Source organism: Pelobates fuscus, chromosome 5 (genome assembly GCF_036172605.1).
Source record: "Pelobates fuscus isolate aPelFus1 chromosome 5, aPelFus1.pri, whole genome shotgun sequence".
Lineage (NCBI taxonomy): Eukaryota > Metazoa > Chordata > Amphibia > Anura > Pelobatidae > Pelobates > Pelobates fuscus.
The window spans coordinates 279,455,913-279,473,684 of NC_086321.1; the positions used below are offsets into that span (position 1 = coordinate 279,455,913).

At 42.1% G+C, this 17,772-nt stretch overlaps 1 protein-coding gene across 2 annotated transcripts in view; it reads right to left on the reverse strand.

The window, feature by feature from the left end:
• The window catches only part of DGKQ (diacylglycerol kinase theta), a 178,312-nt gene that overhangs the window by 104,936 nt on the left and 55,604 nt on the right, over positions 1 to 17,772 (reverse strand). The window lies entirely within an intron of this gene.

A 17,772-nucleotide genomic window follows, 5' to 3' on the forward strand; every position in this document is an offset into this window, starting at 1 on the left:
TTTCATCTCCCTTGCCAGCCCATGCAGGGCCAGCCTTGCTGTAAGCCCTCTCGGGTTGGTGACACTTTGTTCCAGCAGAGGGAGGGAAGGGCCTGGGAGGCTCTGTGTTCCTCCCGCAAGCAGGCTGGTCGGAGCCATGGCAATGCCCCGATACAGTCCTATGCTGGTAAGAGGACAGGAGAGTCAGCCTGCAGGCTAAAGTGAACATGCCAGATTTTCACATCTCACCCAGCCATGCACAGCATAGACCCTATGCACCCTTAACACACACAGACTGCCCCCATGACACAATCTGCACCTCTTTCACACACTGCACCCTACACACACACTACCTCACAGACAAACAAGTAGAATCGAATAAAAGGGGGGAGGGAATTTTACATTTAAGTACCTATTTCTTTTTTAAAAACCCTCCTTTCAAAAAATAAATAAATAATCACAATTTCTCTATAAAATTAGTTACTGTGGCAGTGGTGGGCAGTAAATTTTACTATCTACAAAGATAAAAAAGTGGGCAGAAGGTATTAAAAGGTTAACTACCGCTGAGGTAAACCAACAATTTAGTGGAAAAGGTAGCTAGGTCAAGGGAAGGCAACCTTCAGCCCTTCAGATGTTGTGGACTACAAGTCCCATAATGCTCTTACAGTCATGTCAGAGGTTGCCTACCCATGGTCCAGGTCTAGGTCTAGGTCATCCCAACAATCTGGTTCCAAAACTAACCTACTCTGGCATGGAATGTCACACTCAGCTGGACTCTATGGAGAAGTGGCTTTGCCATGTCTGAACTGGATTTGGAGGTTATTTGCTAAATCCTTTAAATGAATTTAAGAGAAAGTGACAGTTCCCTTTAATGTTTAGATGTTAGAACAACAAGTGAAATTATCTTGGTGAACTACACCTCCTGGAAGTGCAGTAAACATGTGATGCATACCTATTGCTAAACAAAATCAGGATGCAAGCTGCTGCCTGCTTCCCCTAAAGTCAAAAACACCACCTTGGTTAACAAAATGACTATTTATGGTGCATGTTTCAAACGGAATTTAAATTCACTGGCATATGTACAACACACAAGCACATGTCCTCTTCTCTATGGGGACTTTCAGATATTTCTGCAAGTTCTTTTCAAGCAAAACAAGAAGAATACAAAACAAACTTTACAATTATTAATAATAATTAGTCCTGAACGCCAACATATTTCAATGCAAATTGGTAACGTTAAAACAAACAACAGTTTGCAGAATCTGAATTATGGCTTCAAAAACAGACACGGTTATTCACTAAATTGAGAATTCAAGGTGAATTCAAAATGAATTTTAAATTTAAGGCAAGAGTAGCTGAACTGAAAGCATAGCTGAATAAATTTGAGACTGAAGTGTTTATGTTGCAGAACAGGGATATTTAGATGAAAAAACAGTCCCTTAACCCCTTAAGGACCAAACTTCTAGAATAAAAGGGAATCATGACGTGTCACGCATGACCACTATAGTGCCAGGAAAACATACTCATTTCCTGGCACTACAGGGTCTCTAGGTCCCCCTCCTGCCGGGCTCTAGGGTGAGGAAGGGGTTAATCCCTTAACTTTTCCCCCCGCCGGGCTCCCTTGGCGCGGGGAACTCTCCTCCTCTTTTTCAGCGTCATCGGCTGAATGTGCATGCGTGGCAAGAGCCGCGCGCATTCAGCCAGTCCATAGGAAAGCATTCTCAATGCTTTCCTATGGACACTGGCGTCTTCTCACTGTGAAAATCACAGTGAGAAGCGCGGAAGCGCCTCTAGTGTCTGTCAATGAGACAGCCACTAGAGGCTGGATTAACCATAATGTAAACATAGCAGTTTCTCTGAAACTGCTAGGTTTACAGCAAAAAGGGTTAAACCTAGCGGGACCTGGCACCCAGACCACTTCATTGAGCTGAAGTGGTCTGGGTGCCTATAGTGGTCCTTTAAGTCACAGATAATTAGGCTTAGTCATCTGTTTATTTTTACACACACACACACACACACACACACACACACAAACAAACACACAAACAAACACACACACACACACACACACACCTCTCTTGTAGATTGAAGTAGCTCTCCAATGAGAATGATAAAGGCAGGTTTCGGTTTCCACTGAACTACATTATTTTAGTTGATGCTAGGACAAGACTCCTTATGATGCTTTAACAGATTATTAGGCCTATAGAACTGACAGACACAGGCTGCTGCAGACCACTGTGTGAAGTCTGAGACATAAGTGGGCACATAAATTGGTTTATACTAACACCAGCAACCATAACACTTTTATGCAGTCAACCCGGATTGCATCCAGACTAGTAGGAAAGGAAAGGAAGTAGGAAAGGAAGTTGTTACTAAATATCTGATTGTTGCGCGCTAATCATATTAATCATATTATTAGCCATATTTTTTATTTTTTTTATATCTCTACAAGACATGACACTGAACCTTACTGCTGACTTGAAGGAGATGGCAGCTCATTTATAAGGCAGTGACCAGTGACAGAGATTCCCTCGAGATATAGTTTGGAAGAGAGAGGGGGTTTCTTTTCTGCATTGCGCCAGTTCTGGAACATACTGACTAGTAGTCTGCAACGTTTCTATGAAAGTTTGTAAAAGAAAAAAATGATCTTGGACTGTTTAAGTGAGTGAAAGTGTTTCTGGGATAGGAGGATGTTCCATGGGTGTCTTGCCATCAGTCATTGTAGTCAGAGAGTCAGAGAATGGAATAGTTTCTAGAGAAAAAAGAGATGTTAGCTCCGCTGTATGTGCATCCTGCGGTTATTTCTGGTGTGTGTCGACCCTGATAAAAATGTCCGTTGGTACTTCCAGACCACTTGACTTTGGATCTCTGGGGTCTTGTTCTCCAGAGAACATAATTCTAACAGGCTGACCCACTAGAGTGAGTATTGTGGGCAGAGCAGGATTTAACATAAGGCAACTGTAGCTGGCCACCTCAGGCCCACCTGCTAGACAGGGCCCCCAGAACCATGCATTTTCTTGGCCCCATTTACCATCTATATGTGAAGAATAAGGGGGGCAATATGGGTAACCTGTCAAGGGCCCCATGGGTTTTAAATTAATCTTGGATAGTAGGGAATTCAAAATGAATTTAAATTTTAGGCCCAAATAGCCAATCTAGAGACATTTTCCACCACCGTTATGCTTGTATGTTTTTAAGTGCAATAAGGTGTGTTACGGGGCTGTTGCATGCAACAAGCTCTGCACGATCAAAAGATTTTCCAGGACATACGCAGCTTAAATTAAAAAGTGTGCACCACTTTCAAGCACTGTGGGAGAGGGACCTGGGTGAAAGGTTAGATGACGCTTCCTGGAAAAATAGCTATGCAAATTATACTTTTTAGATTTGTACTTCTATGAAGGAAATGGTTGTACATGTATTTCTAGATCATATCTTGACCCAGTTAGAGTAATATTTTCCCAACCCTCTATTGCTTCTGCTCTCGTGGTTGTAGCTTCCGAGGCACCTTTTTTCACATGTGGTGAGAATGTGAAAGTTGCATATCATCAGCATAGAACATTTCATATATATCTTTGAACCCAGATCAAATATTGAACTTGTTCTATGAAGCTCCTTTTGTACCAAAATGTTGAAAACAATGGTAAAATTGTCTTTTAAAATCTATACACCTACCAGTATCGTTGTTTAAAAAGTGGAGAGAGTTCGTGCCTACTCTCACAACACTGCTGCAGAAAGATGGATAGGTGGATGGATAGACCAAAATATTGGGAAGACTCCCTGGACACAATGCTATATCAACTAAGTCCTGCAAGTTGCAAGGTGGCACCCCCGGGAATTGGATTTGTTGTTCCAGAACATCCCACAGATTTTCAATTGGATTGAGATTTCGTGAATTTGGAGATCAAGGCATCACCTTGAACTCTTTGTCAAGTTCCACAAAAAAATCCTGAACAATTTTTGCAGAGTGTCAAGATGCATTATGCTGCTGAAAGATGCCACTGCCATCAGGTAACACCACTGCAATGAAGGGGTATACTTTAGGTTGGTGGTACATGTCAAAATAACATCCACATGAATGCCAGGACCCGAGGTTTCCCAGCAGAACATTGCCTTCTTCTCATATTGCATCATGCTGCAATCTCTTCCCCTGGTAAATGATGCATATACACCTGGCCATCCACTTGATCTCAAAGAAAATATGTTACTCATCAGACCAGGCAACCTTCTTCCATTGCTCCATGGTCCAGTTCTGATGCTCACATCCCCACTGAAGGCACACTGACCAGTCTGCAACTATGCAGCAAACTATGCCATTGGAACGTAATATTAAACGCTATTCACTTCACATGTCTATGGTTTTTATGTTATGGCTGATCAATGTATATTTATATTATTTTAAAAAAAAAAAATGTGCAAGGCAGGGGCATGCAAGCCAACCTAGCAAGATGCATGTTCATGGAGCTCAGGGTCTGACCTTTAATATTAAGTTTATTTTTCAAGCTCAGGACCGGCGCGTCCTATAGGCGACTTAGGCAGTGAGCACTTCCTTTCAGTCCAGCTGGGTACAGGAAACAGAAGCTCCGTGCCGAACAGCGGTGCTACAAAGAGGTAGGAGGCACTAGGGACTCGGAGGCGGGGGGTGGGGGGGGAGCGGGGAGGGGAACGACGACTTATGTGCACTCCCAAAGCTGGTTCCGCGTGCACATAAGTACAGGCACCTACACAGGACCTCCCTACACCCTTTACATAGGACTCCCTACACCCTGCCCCCCACTGCACAGAACCCCCAAACCCACACAGGACCCCTCTACACCCTTCCCCCCATGACCTCCAACACCAACACTGCCCCCCTCTACACCATACTCCACCTTACATAGGACCCCCTACACCCTGCTCCCCACTACACAGGACACCCCTACACCCTGCTCCCCACTACACAGGACACCCCTACACCCTGCTCCCCACTACACAGGACACCCCTACACCCTGCTCCCCACTACACAGGACACCCCTACACCCTGCTCCCCACTACACAGGACACCCCTACACCCTGCTCCCCACTACACAGGACTCCCAAAACCTGCCCCCAACTACACAGGACCCCTCTACACCCTGCCCTCACTGCACATGACCCTACCACCCACTGCAGAGGACCCCCCTCTTCACAGACCCTACTACCCACTGCCCATGACCCCCAAAGCACTGTGTATAATTGCACAGAACCCCCCCAACAGGCACACTACAGAGGACCCCTTACACCCTTACACTTTACTGCTAGAATTCACTCACTCTACTGCACTATTTCCAGCAGTGGAACAGTCTCCTCAACAGCCCACTATATTCAGCAATGTGCGAGATATCTCCCACCCCAACTGCACCCATCTATGGGCTAACTCTACAGCTATTTTGTCAGCTTTAGGACAGATTACCCCTCACACTCACTACACCCATCACAGGGACTGAACTACTCCCCTCAGCCATTATTCCCAGCCCTGGGGCAACATTTTTTACCCACTATACCCAGACTTGTGCCATGCCACTGTATACAGCATTGGGACATATCTCTCCTAAGCATACAGGGCATGTTGAATGACTTAAGCAAGAAATAAGGTAGATACCCCCAGCACATTTGAAAGGGTGACAGATCATTCCTATAATTCTGAGTAGTGAAGGCGTATCACTATTCATAGGCTGGGCACATATTCGTTTTAATGGAGGATACATCTTCCAGGATAACAGGACTGATTTAATATCACACACAAACACACACTGCTTCTCCTACACACACACACACACACACACACACAAACACAATGCATCTTACACACACTCAATGCACCCCTTGCAGACACACACACACTGCATCCCTTACACACACACATCCAGAAACACACAATGCATTCCTTACACACACACACACACACACACTGCATGCCCTATAGACACACACTACACCCCTTACACAAACTGGTATCCCTATATACTACATTCCATAAGAACACACACACATACATTACATCCTCTACAATAACACATAACACATCCCCCTAAACACACACACTCCACGGGCCTTGTAGGTATACTCATGGTGAGGCCCTGTAAGGGGCCCCCAAAAATGGAGCTGGTTCCTGTTCGTTGATTTTGTGTGAGCACTGTCTCTAGAGAGCCTGTTTTAACACAGACCAGTGGAACCAAACTGCAGCCTGAGCCCATCATCCTCTTGTCCTTATCTGGTGGTAAGTAATCCAGTATATTATTAGTGCTAAATTAGCACTAATCTCTAATTTACCTCACATTAAAGGGCCACTATAGTCACCAGAACCACTAGAGCTTAATGGGGTGGCTCTGAGGTCTATAGCCTGTCCCTGCAAGCTTTTTAATGTAAACACACTGCCTTTTTTTTTAGAAAAGACACTGTGTGCAGCACTGGTGTTGGCTCATATGACAGATCATATAGCATTGTGATGTCACATGGTGGGAAGCAAATATTTGTTTGCTTAGGGCGGCAAAAATTCTTGCACCAGCCCTGTTCAAGCTTTACAGCAAATGTGTGCAGTTATACTTGTGGTAAATGATCACTCTCCTTGGTTATCCAGGGGCTAATCTACCTTCATTTGAGACAGAGATTCTGCGCGTCCACTGGGTATATGTAACAATTCTGTTTCTGAGCCCTGCTTGCATGGTACAGGTGGGGAAGGCAGCAGACTCTCCAACTCCGAATGGCTACTGCTATTTTGCCAGACCCTTTGGACTCGAGGGGTTATCCTGGTCCACACTAGAGTAATCTCTGGTTGCTGCAGGAGAGACTTTCTGCTGAGTCGTGTGCGGATGGTGACTGCATCACATTCGGTTCAAAGTAAGGGCTCATTCCTCCAGGCCTTTGATGACCTATGCAGGTGATTCTTGGTGAAGCTTGCTCTTAGGGTCTCCAGCAGAGCATTACAGAAGCTTATGGAAGTGATCCCTAGGTTGTCCTGTTATCCAGTAGTCTAAGGCTTTGCAGCCAGACATCCCTGCAGAGAACCCCTTCATACACTCAGACAGTCCCAGGATGGCACTGCTGAGTGTACACCATGTCAATCCCAGAACCACGAGTTGGGCACTAGCAGTTGCGGTCTCAGTGAGGACTTTGGGATGACTCACAACATCACTTGGAATGTGGCACCTTTTGTCTTGGCATGATGGGACCAGGATTCTTAGTGGCGGTGACTTGATTTCAGCCATAGTGGGTTGAATTCACACTAATAAGTGGGGCCTACGTTTGATGGACTGCATCCACTATGTGTAAGGAACAGGCTGCCTGTTCTGTAAGGCACATGTGGGGGATCATTTATTAATTTTAGCAACTTTATTGTTTTAGCAATGTTATATTCTTCCTGTCTGGCACCCTTATATTTGAGGCCTAGCGACTACTCCATCGGTTTAGTTTTAGACTGTTTATGCGAATGCTAACTATTGTTATCTCTTTATTACCCAAAAAGAGTGGTTTTGAAACTATTGCAATTACTGTAATACTCTATTACTTTACAAGATTAAATGTTCTTACACATGCAAGTTCTGTCTATGATTTTGTTTGTGAATGTTTTTTTCTTTTACTACATGACAGTTACAGGTTGGTAGTGCAATTGTTGTCTATTACCATCTCAATTAAAAAAAATAATATATAAATAAATACAAAACACAAACTTTGAGGAAATACACAGATTCAAGTGCTTACATGAATTTGAAAATCCTATATTACCTGTGAAGTAGTTATGCAGTTTGTGCAATAGATTGCCATTTCCTCCTTAAATTTGCTAATTCTTACTATGCTTACACGCCAGTGTACCTTTCCATCTAGAGCTTGTACCAACCTGCTCAGTTTATTGATTAAGTTAACAAACATGCTTTTACAACACAGCCCTCAAGGTGAATGTGCAAGTCAATGAGCAAACCAGTAACTTTCACCAATCAAGGTATTTTGTACAGACAAACATGTTCATCTAGAAATGTGATCAGAATGTTTTTGCACTCAATGATGAATCACATGACTACTATTAAGTTGATAGGTGAAGGAGTAAATGGAAGAACCAGTATGGAATTATTAATTACTTGCAGACCTGTTAACCTTGCCAGGTCTGATATCACTAGAGGAAGGGGCAGAGACAGATTTTCATCATGCAAGCCTGTAGGCACAGAAATCTGATGTGCCTACTAATTGCCCCCTTCCAAATTAATTTTTCAAAAAAAGAGTTGTGTAAAAAATGTTGTATATATACACACATATCTATATGTAGTGTGTGCGCTTGTGTAGCAGTATGTGTTGTAAATGTCTGAGTGCATGTTTGTGTGTACAGCCTGGGTTGCTGTATGTGTATCTGAGTGTGTAGTCTTCATTTCTGAGTTGGCTGTTCTGGCTACAGCTTGCCCCTTCTCTTAGCTAATCATCTCACCTTTCCCTCCAGGAAGTCCTGTGTTCAGTCTGAAGGGAGAGGGCCATGCACAGATCAGACTTCCTCAGACTGAATACAGTGATCTGAGAATCCTGCAGCCAGCAGGCACGTTATAGGGAGGGACATTTAACAGGCAGAGTAGGCATCCCCATTAGGCATGTGTCTATAGGCAGGTGCCTACCCTGCCTAATTTGAAAAATACGGGAAAAATCCATTGGGAAAAATGGATGGGGCGTGTCACAATGGCGCACAAACACACCAAAATGACAGAGCAGCCAGTCAGGGTTGCCCAGACCTACATATGCATTAAAACTCGGTGTGGTATGCGGCACTGTGCCTTAGCCACCCTAACACTGGGTGACCGAGATGGGTTTTCAGGTGATCGGAAAAACTCAAGCAAAATTGTGTGTCACATGAAGTGATCGTGTGACTTGGTAGGTCAGTACTTCGGTAAACTGAACTCTCTCTTTAGAACAGACACATTTGGATAATATATAAAGAGTAACTCTGGAAGTGAGAAATATCAATCAAAGTGTAGAAATCACCAGGATCTTTCTTTTTGTAGTGATTGTTCCATAGGCATTCCACGTACAAAGTACTGGTTTATGAGAACAGCAATGTCAGTGCAAAACCGCATCGTGGCACTCTGCTCGGGAATACAATTTAGGTTGCATTTGAATAAGTGAATGCGCATTAAATTTCCTCTCCTTAATAAATTGCATTATATTATTGGTTTGGTTTTCATTGTTAATTACAAATATCTAAAAATCTATTCATGTTTTTTTGTTGTTTTTTTCCATGGTATGCAACATTATTTTCACCTGTAGGATTAGTTCACAAAAACAGGAAGAGTCATGTTTCAGTTGTGTGTGTGCTTTTTTGCACACTGTCTTGTGAGCTGCTTTTTTAGATTTACTTGAACAAAGTCACAGCTATATCTAGTTCCCCATTTATCGTCCTGGAGAATCTGGTGGAAGTTTGCAATTATATTATGATTACTTTTATTAAGAAAACTGCTAAACATTCTGCAGCCCTGTACAATGGGTAAATATACAAATCAACAAAATGGACATGAGCTTAAAATGTAACAAATCTAACATGCTTAGCAACAATCTAACGGAAACAAAAAAAAGTTTATCTATGCATCATAAAATTTTAAAAAAGGTACATAGTACCATACCAAGAACATTTTTAATTTTGCAGCCACACAGCTTCTTTATTTATTCAATAAAATAAAATTAGCATTCAAACTGAACTTAGTTTGTATTAAAGGATAACAGCAAATATTAAATTGTATATGTGTGTTTTTTTTCTTTTCCACTACTAGAAAAGTCATTTTGACATTGCAGTCTGCCCGGTGTACTACTTTGGGTATACCTCTTAAGATATACCATGCTTTATACTACCAGCAACTGTTTAGCCAGTGCCAACCATTGCTGTCAGAGCAGCACCGTCACCAACCACAGTGAGACAGCTTTATTTTTCTGTGAAACTGATACCAGTATGGATCCCCTTTATTGGTTCCATTTAGGAAATCACCCATTGCAGGAAGCACAGTATGACTGTCTGCAAAGTGTAAAGGCAGGGAATATAAAGCATTTAAAAAATATATAAATCAGAATATATAGACCATTTTATTATCAAGCTTGGTAGTTTGAACATAAAAACAAAGTTTCATGCACATTTAATAGAGGGATAGACATATTAAGCCATAGATTCTAGTACATAAGGTCATTGACACTTTTACTATGATTCCAAGCTTGCAAAAACGAAGCATTATTAAAGCACCACTCTAGTGCCAGGAAAGCATACTTGTTTTCCTGGCACTAGAGTGCCCTGAGGGTGCCCCCACCCTCAGGGTCCCCCTCCCGCCCGGCTCTGGAAAGGGGAAAAGGGTTAAAACTTACCTTTTTCCAGCGCTGGGCGGGGAGCTCTCCTCCTCCTCTCCGCCTCCGATCCTCCCCGTCGGCTGAATGCGCACGCGCGGCAAGAGCTGCGCGCGCATTCAGCCGGTCGCATAGGAAAGCATTCATAATGCTTTCCTATGGACGCTTGCGTGCTCTCACTGTGATTTTCACAGTGAGAATCACGCAAGCGCCTCTAGCGGCTGTCAGTGAGACAGCCACTAGAGGAAAAAGGGGAAGGCTTAACTAATTGATAAACATAGCAGTTTCTCTGAAACTACTATGTTTATAAAAAAATTAGTTAACCCTAGCTGGACCTGGCACCCATACCACTTCATTAAGCTGAAGTGGTCTGGGTGCCTAGAGTGGTCCTTTAAGGTCAATGTGGACTCCTTTTAAGCACATGACCTGAGCAAACACCTACATTTAAGATAACACAAAATTAGTCTTCATTTAATTCATTGTGATCTCATTTCACCAGTTGCCAAGATTTAAAAACACCATAACCACTATAGCGGACGGTGCCAGTTATGATACCAGGAATTCACTGGCGCCCCCATTGTAAATAGTCAAACTGTATTAGAACAGTCTGTCAAGCTCGTTTCTACATCCACTACTGCCTATTGAGAGTTAGACGTTCCAAAACAGGAGCTTCTGTTAGCTCTACTGAGCTAAGCCCTGCATCACTTTCTGCCAGTGAGCCATGCCATGCACCACGAGATGGCGAGCATTCAGCTATTCATAGGGAGACAGCACTTGGTAAGAAGAGGTCAAACATTCTAAAAGAGTTGAACTAATCTAAATGGGAGGGAGGCTCCGTGCCACTCCTGGCACAATAACTACTACAGCGCTAGAGCAAGAAAAACTAAAATTGTATGAATACTAGCGCACCTTATTGTTAGAAGTCAACTGGTAAGGTAATAACACTATAGAACGCATTAATACAAATACTACAATGTTAACTCTAACCTTTATTTTATATAAATTTCTGGTTGTTTTTCGAAATAACCAAACCACCAGTATTTATGGAGAGGAATCTATTATTAAAATTGGATCATTTATATACAGTATATTTTTTGCCCTATGGGACTTCTTCATGTATTTTTTTTTTTTGTTTTCACACTAATAGTTTCATGTGCACATGCAAAACTAATGGATTAATATGTTTTCCCCACTTACACCACAGCTTAGATCAATGCTGAGTGACACAGCAGCTTTATATTGGCTACAATCCCAAGATATAGGTATTAAAGAGACAGATGTGTGTTGTCAGTGTAGTCATTTTCCTGTATGTATCAATCCCAACAAGTCCCAATTCCGTCCTCACTCCAATACACACAGGATACATTACTTAGTAATGAGGAAACAAATACACATCTGAAGTAATTGTGTCAAAATGAAGTATTGGGTCCACTATTAATCAGCATCCATAGCAGTTAAAGGTGCTCAATATTCACGGGGTCATTCAATAAACTGTGAATTGTTAGCTTCACATAAATGGATTTATACACCTATTTTAGTTTATTCTTCAAATTTAGGGCTGGCATATTTTATTTAACCACCCAGGGCCCATCTACCAACAAAGCACATCATAGATGGCAGGTAAACAGATGTGCGATTTAATCTTTTGCCCGTTTTTTTTTTTTTATTGAAATAAATGCCTAAAGAGTCAAGCTGGGTATCTAAGATCTGTTTATGTATTAAAGAGACACTATAGTCACCATAACAACTACAGCTTAATGTAGTTGTTCTGGTGAGTATAATAGCTCCCTTCAGGCATTTTCAGAGAAATGGTAGTGTTTACATTTCCCCTAGGGACACCTTCAAGTGGCCACTCCTCATATGGCCACTGGAGGGGCTTCCTTGCTCAGTAAGCAGCCCTGACGTTCAGCGTCCCCACGCTCTGCATGGAGACACTGAATTTTCCTCATAGAGATGCATTGATTCAATGCATCTCTATGAGGAGGTCGTGATTGGCTAAAACTGCATTTGGCCCCGCCCCATGCCGATTTTAGTCAATTGGCTAAAAATCGTCCATTTTGATGTCACAAAGGGGGCGGAGTCAGAGCCGGCAAACCAGCGCAGCACTGGAAATAAGGTGAGTTTTAAACTTTTATAGGGGGGCAAGCCCCCTAAATGGTGGGTTTAGCACTATAGGGTCAGGAATACGTGTTTGTGTTCCTCACCCTATAGTGATCCTTTAAGTGCCAGAAAAGTAAGCTTGCTTCTTTCACTTAAAGGAGTTTATTTTCCAATTTAAAATTCTCTATATTTATAACATGGAACTGTAGTGAAAACTAAATTTTTTAAATACTGGTAAAAAGTTGGGTTTATTTTATTTTCCAATTCAGTTATATTTAAGTCATTGTTAAATTTTGAAATTTGGTTTATTGTTCAGAGAATAAAACTCAAAATGTAGCATGTGATGTGGTGTATTGTTTTGATTACACAATGAAAAACCCTCTAAATATGTTTCAAAAGAAGTATAGAGAAAATGAGGGTGATTTCCTGTGACTTCAGTAACACAAACTTTGGGTTTTCGAAGGCTTTCAGAAGTTGAAAAAAATCTCTCTGACAGTTAACTGCCATAAACATCATTGACCACATCCCTTTCTGTAGTATATGCCTATCTTCATTTTACTCACATTATACATAACTATGTCGCGCAGCCCAGAGTTTCATAATAAACCATTAATCCTTTGTGGCACACTATCACCGATATAGGTTTGCTGCACTGCAATACGCCCCACTAATCTTGTGTGCTTTAACTACCTACACTCCCCCTTATACTTCCCAGGGTTTTCAGTTCCAAAATAGAATGAACTACAAATAAAAAATAAAAGGTCTGTATTTATGAGGTTTTTTGCGTTTACATAAATATTCATACACAAACATTTCTGTCAAATTTATTGAAGATATTTGTCTTGCAAACACATTGCCTAAAACCAAACTATGACAAAACTTTTGTGTTTGTTTACATGATGTGAAACTGACAGTAACTTTTTTCACAGGAAGTACTAATTGAAAATAAGCTAGATCACAGGAAGAATATTGGAATTGCTATTTAAACACCAAATGTTTACACTTTCCCTGAACTATCCCTTTCCTGTATTGTCGCACACTTTCTACAATTTTTTCCTTCTCTATCTTGCATGCTCTCCAATTTAAGTGGTAGGTAAAAAAAAAAAATATACCCCTTATTTTTTCTAGAAATACAATTCCCATAATGCTTACCCTCGAGGCTAGCAGAGCATCATGGGAGCTATTGGTCAGGCTGTTAGTTACTTCTCTGGTAGTTTGTTTTTTTCCAACATTTCCATTTGTTTGCTCTGAAATTACCTGATCATTAAAGTGTTTCTTTAATGAAAATTCAGTTTTTCCATTAAACACTGGTTTTTGGCTTTAGGTAGAGTAACCCTTTCTGAGGTAGTCCACCCTACCACAAATTAAACATTAAATATTCACCTAGTGCTATTGCCGGAGTCCAAGTTCTCCCCTCAGTTCAGTCCTCCTTGGCTGACATCACACCCCAGAGATTGAGGGAAGTCAGAGGATGGCTTGAGGGAAGGACAGGGATGCCATTAGCTGGCAATTTTTGACAGGACTGAGACAACGTGAAACTTTGTCTGAGCTACCCTTAGGGCCTGCGCATCCATAAGGGGGCACAGGTGGCCGCCCTAGGGTGCCAGAGCAGAGGGGCGCAATAATCTGAAACCTCTGCCTCTGGCTGGGGTCTCTGATTTTTCAACTTACCTTTCTCCCTGCAGCCAGCACACAGGAGCTTGGCAGTGAAGTCAGCCCCTCTCTACAGCCCCTGGCCCCCCTCTATTTCACTCTACTGCCCCTGTTTCCATAATACTGCCTCTGCCCCACTCTACTGCCCCTGTTCCTCCCTCTACATCCCTTCTATTGCCCTATACAGCCCCTGTCCCCACTATACTGCTCCTGCCCCTGTGCCATCCTCTTCAGCTCCTACCCCCCTTTGTTTTTTGTTCCCCCTCTTCAGCCCCGGTGCCCCCTCTATTTTCTTCTACAGGCTCTGTCCCCCTTCTACAGCCCCTGCCCGACCCTCTACTGCCCATTTATCCTACCACTGTCCCTTTGACACCACTATTTTGCCCTAGTGTCCTCCTCCACAGCCTGTTTCCCAACATACTGCCCCTGTGCCCCCCACCACAGCCCCCAACTTCACATTTCTTCCACTACAGCCTCTATTCCTCCACGTGCACCCCCTAACTCCACTACTGCCCCTCTCCCCCTTTTACACCCCATACCTTCACTACAGCCCCTCTCCCTCACACTACAGACCCTGTCCCCACTTGCAGCCATCAGCCTACTTCAGTCCCTAACCCCCCTAAAACAGCCCCTCTCCCCCACTACATTTCCTAAGCCCCCAATTACAGCCCCTATCACCCCACTACAACCAACAACCAGTCCCCCTCCCAAGATTAGTTTCTGGATCTGCCCTTGCTCTGCATACCTGTGTATGTATGTCTCTGTATGACTATATGTCGGAGTATGCCTGTGTATGTATGCCTGTGTGTTTTTGTCTCTATATGACTGTGTCTGTATGTCTGTATGTCTGTATCCATATGTCTCTGTATGCCTTATTCTGTATATCTTTGTGTGACTAGGTCTGTGTATATATGTCCCTGCATGCCTGTGTAGGCATGCCTGTATGTATCTGTATGCCTTGTTCTGTATGTCTCTGTATGCCTGTATCTTTACATCTCTGTATGATTGTATGTCTGTGTTTTCATCTTCTCCTGTTTAGCTTTTACCCTTAAAATTCCTATATAACATTTTAACATATCAAGTAAACATTTTGATAAAGAGTATTTTTTTTTTTTTTTTTTAAGTTTTATGGTTTTCTGAAATTATGTATCGGTTTCCAAATGAAATAAGGTTAAAATAAAATGATTTCTGTGTAAGAATGTCCCTACGCTGTAGATTCAGCCCTTCTCATTTATAGTTCTTAAACTTGCTTAGACAGTCTCATAACAAGGGAGATCCTCATGGTGACGGATCTTGGCTCAATATGATGCAATCGCCAATCCAATTTTTTTCATTCAGAAGTACTGAATTGAATGCTTCTTTATAAAAATGGATTATTGTAACCCTCTCCTGATTGGTCTCCCCAATAGCCGTACTGCACCCTTACAGTCCGTAATGAATGCTGCTGCTAGATTGATTTTCCTCTCTAGTCGTTTCTCTCACACCTCACCCCTCTGCCAGTCCTTACATTGGCTTCCTGTATGCTATAGGAGTCAATTCAAGGTACTAACTCACACCTATAAAGCACTGAACAACTCTAGCCCCTCTTATATCTCCTCACAGATCCATAGGTATGTCCCTTCTCGGTCTCTCCGTTCTGCCCGTGACCACCTCCTGTCCGTTGTCCGCACTCGTACGGCCAACTCGCGCTTGCAGGACTTCTCTCGGGGGCGGCTCCCTTCCTATGGAATAGCCTGCCTACCGCCATCAGACTCTCCCCTAGTCTTGCATCTTTTAAGAAGTGCCTTAAAACCCATCTCTTTAGGAAAGCTTATGGCCTCCAAGACTAACCCTTACCTCACATACCTGTCTCTTGCCCTCTCCAAAAGGGCAGCCCACCTTATTTGATTGTAAATTCCTGTCCTAATGTGTTTTACACCCCACCTCCTATAGAATGTAAGCTCGTTTGAGCAGGGTCCTCTTCAACCTATTGTTCCTGTAAGTTTATTTGTAACTGTCCTATTTATAGTTAAATCCCCCTCTCATAATATTGTAAAGCGCTACGGAATCTGTTGGCGCTATATAAATGGCAATAATAAATAAATAAATAAATAAAAACATTGACTCGAATTTGTGTCATGGTGCTGTGTATTAAGATGTCAAATGTGAAAAGATTTAATTTTCAAAGGTCTCAAGGAAGAAAATCTGCTAGTGGCTGTAAGTCTCTGACAAATATAAACATTTATGAATTTCAGAAACATCAATGCCTTACATGGCCGTAGACGGATTACTTTAAGATGTAGTGGTTTTGGTGCTTAGAGTGTCCCTGAGCTTCCGTAAATCTTGCAAGTTGTGGAACAATAACTTAACCATGTTCTTGAACGTTAAAGGGATAGCACCATGACTACTTCAGTGATTTGAAGGTGTCGCAAGTCTATATGTACAGGTGTTCACAATGAAAGGCTGCACATAAACAATTCAAATCCTTTGCTGCCAGAGTTATAACTCCTCCTGCAATATCTTTAGGGCATCATTAGCTATTCACTGGCTCTGAGTGATTAGATCTCAGCTAATTAATGGACAGTATAAGCATTATGGGTGGGGGTCATGGAAGATAGACATGGCTATATGACTGAATGCGTTACATTGCGCTGCTAAGTCAACACTACCTCAGCAGCCTTGCAGAAACCAGATGTCATTAATCCAGCTTCCCAGCAAACATGGCATTAAGCGAAACCCAGCTAAAGGAGAAAACCATTGCTCAACAGTTCACACCATTACAGGGAAACAGGGCTAGGGTACTCTGTATATTATACAGAGGTTGTAGCGAATAAGATGGAGTAACCAGTGATGAGTGATTTACTGGTTATCACTAAACCGGTCAATAAATCACTCATCCACTAGAGTTCCAGGATCGCCATAAGTCCTCTACAGACTAAACACTCTACAGGATCCAGCACCTAAAATGTTTTAAGTAACACTATAGCATTCTACTCCCCATTTAGAGTCAGGGCCCCCTAAATTTAATCTAAAAAGTGTTTTATTTACCCCTTTTCCAGTGCCAAGGCACATTCTGAGCAGTGTGTAATTCTCACTTATGTCATTATGTAAACTAATTTACCACATTGTAGTTTTAACATGTGTTAATCAGACGAGGAAGTAAAGAAAACTTTTCTTCACAAAACTAATTGTAACTTTCTGACGTTGCTTTTGAATGGGGAAGCAGTGAACCTCAACCACTGTCTGCCAATGCAATAAAAAAATAAAAACCTAAAACCAAGTAAAGCAGAGAGTTTTTGTAGTGTGCACATGATATGTTACCTATTTACCAAGGACGGAAATGCTCACCCACCAACAAAGTAAATCTACTGTCTACATTGTATAACTACCGCAGCACAAATAAACACTGCCTGGTTCTGTAGAGTCAAATGCTAGTGGTTTTATTAGTACTCTGTGAAGTCTAGTACAGGAGAAACCTAGGAAGCTAAAATAGTAAGTGATATCTACGGTTCAATTATATTTGTAATTTTTTTTTTTTATGTTAAAGGAACACTATAGGGTCAGGAACACAAACATGTATGCCTGACTCTGTAGTGTTAAAACCACCAACTAGGTGACTTACTAGTGTTTATGTAAACACTGCCTTTTCTCTGAAAAGGCAGTGGCTGAATGAAAATACCCGAAGGGAATGATTATACTCACCAGAACAACTACATTGAGCTGTAATTGTTCTGGTGACTATA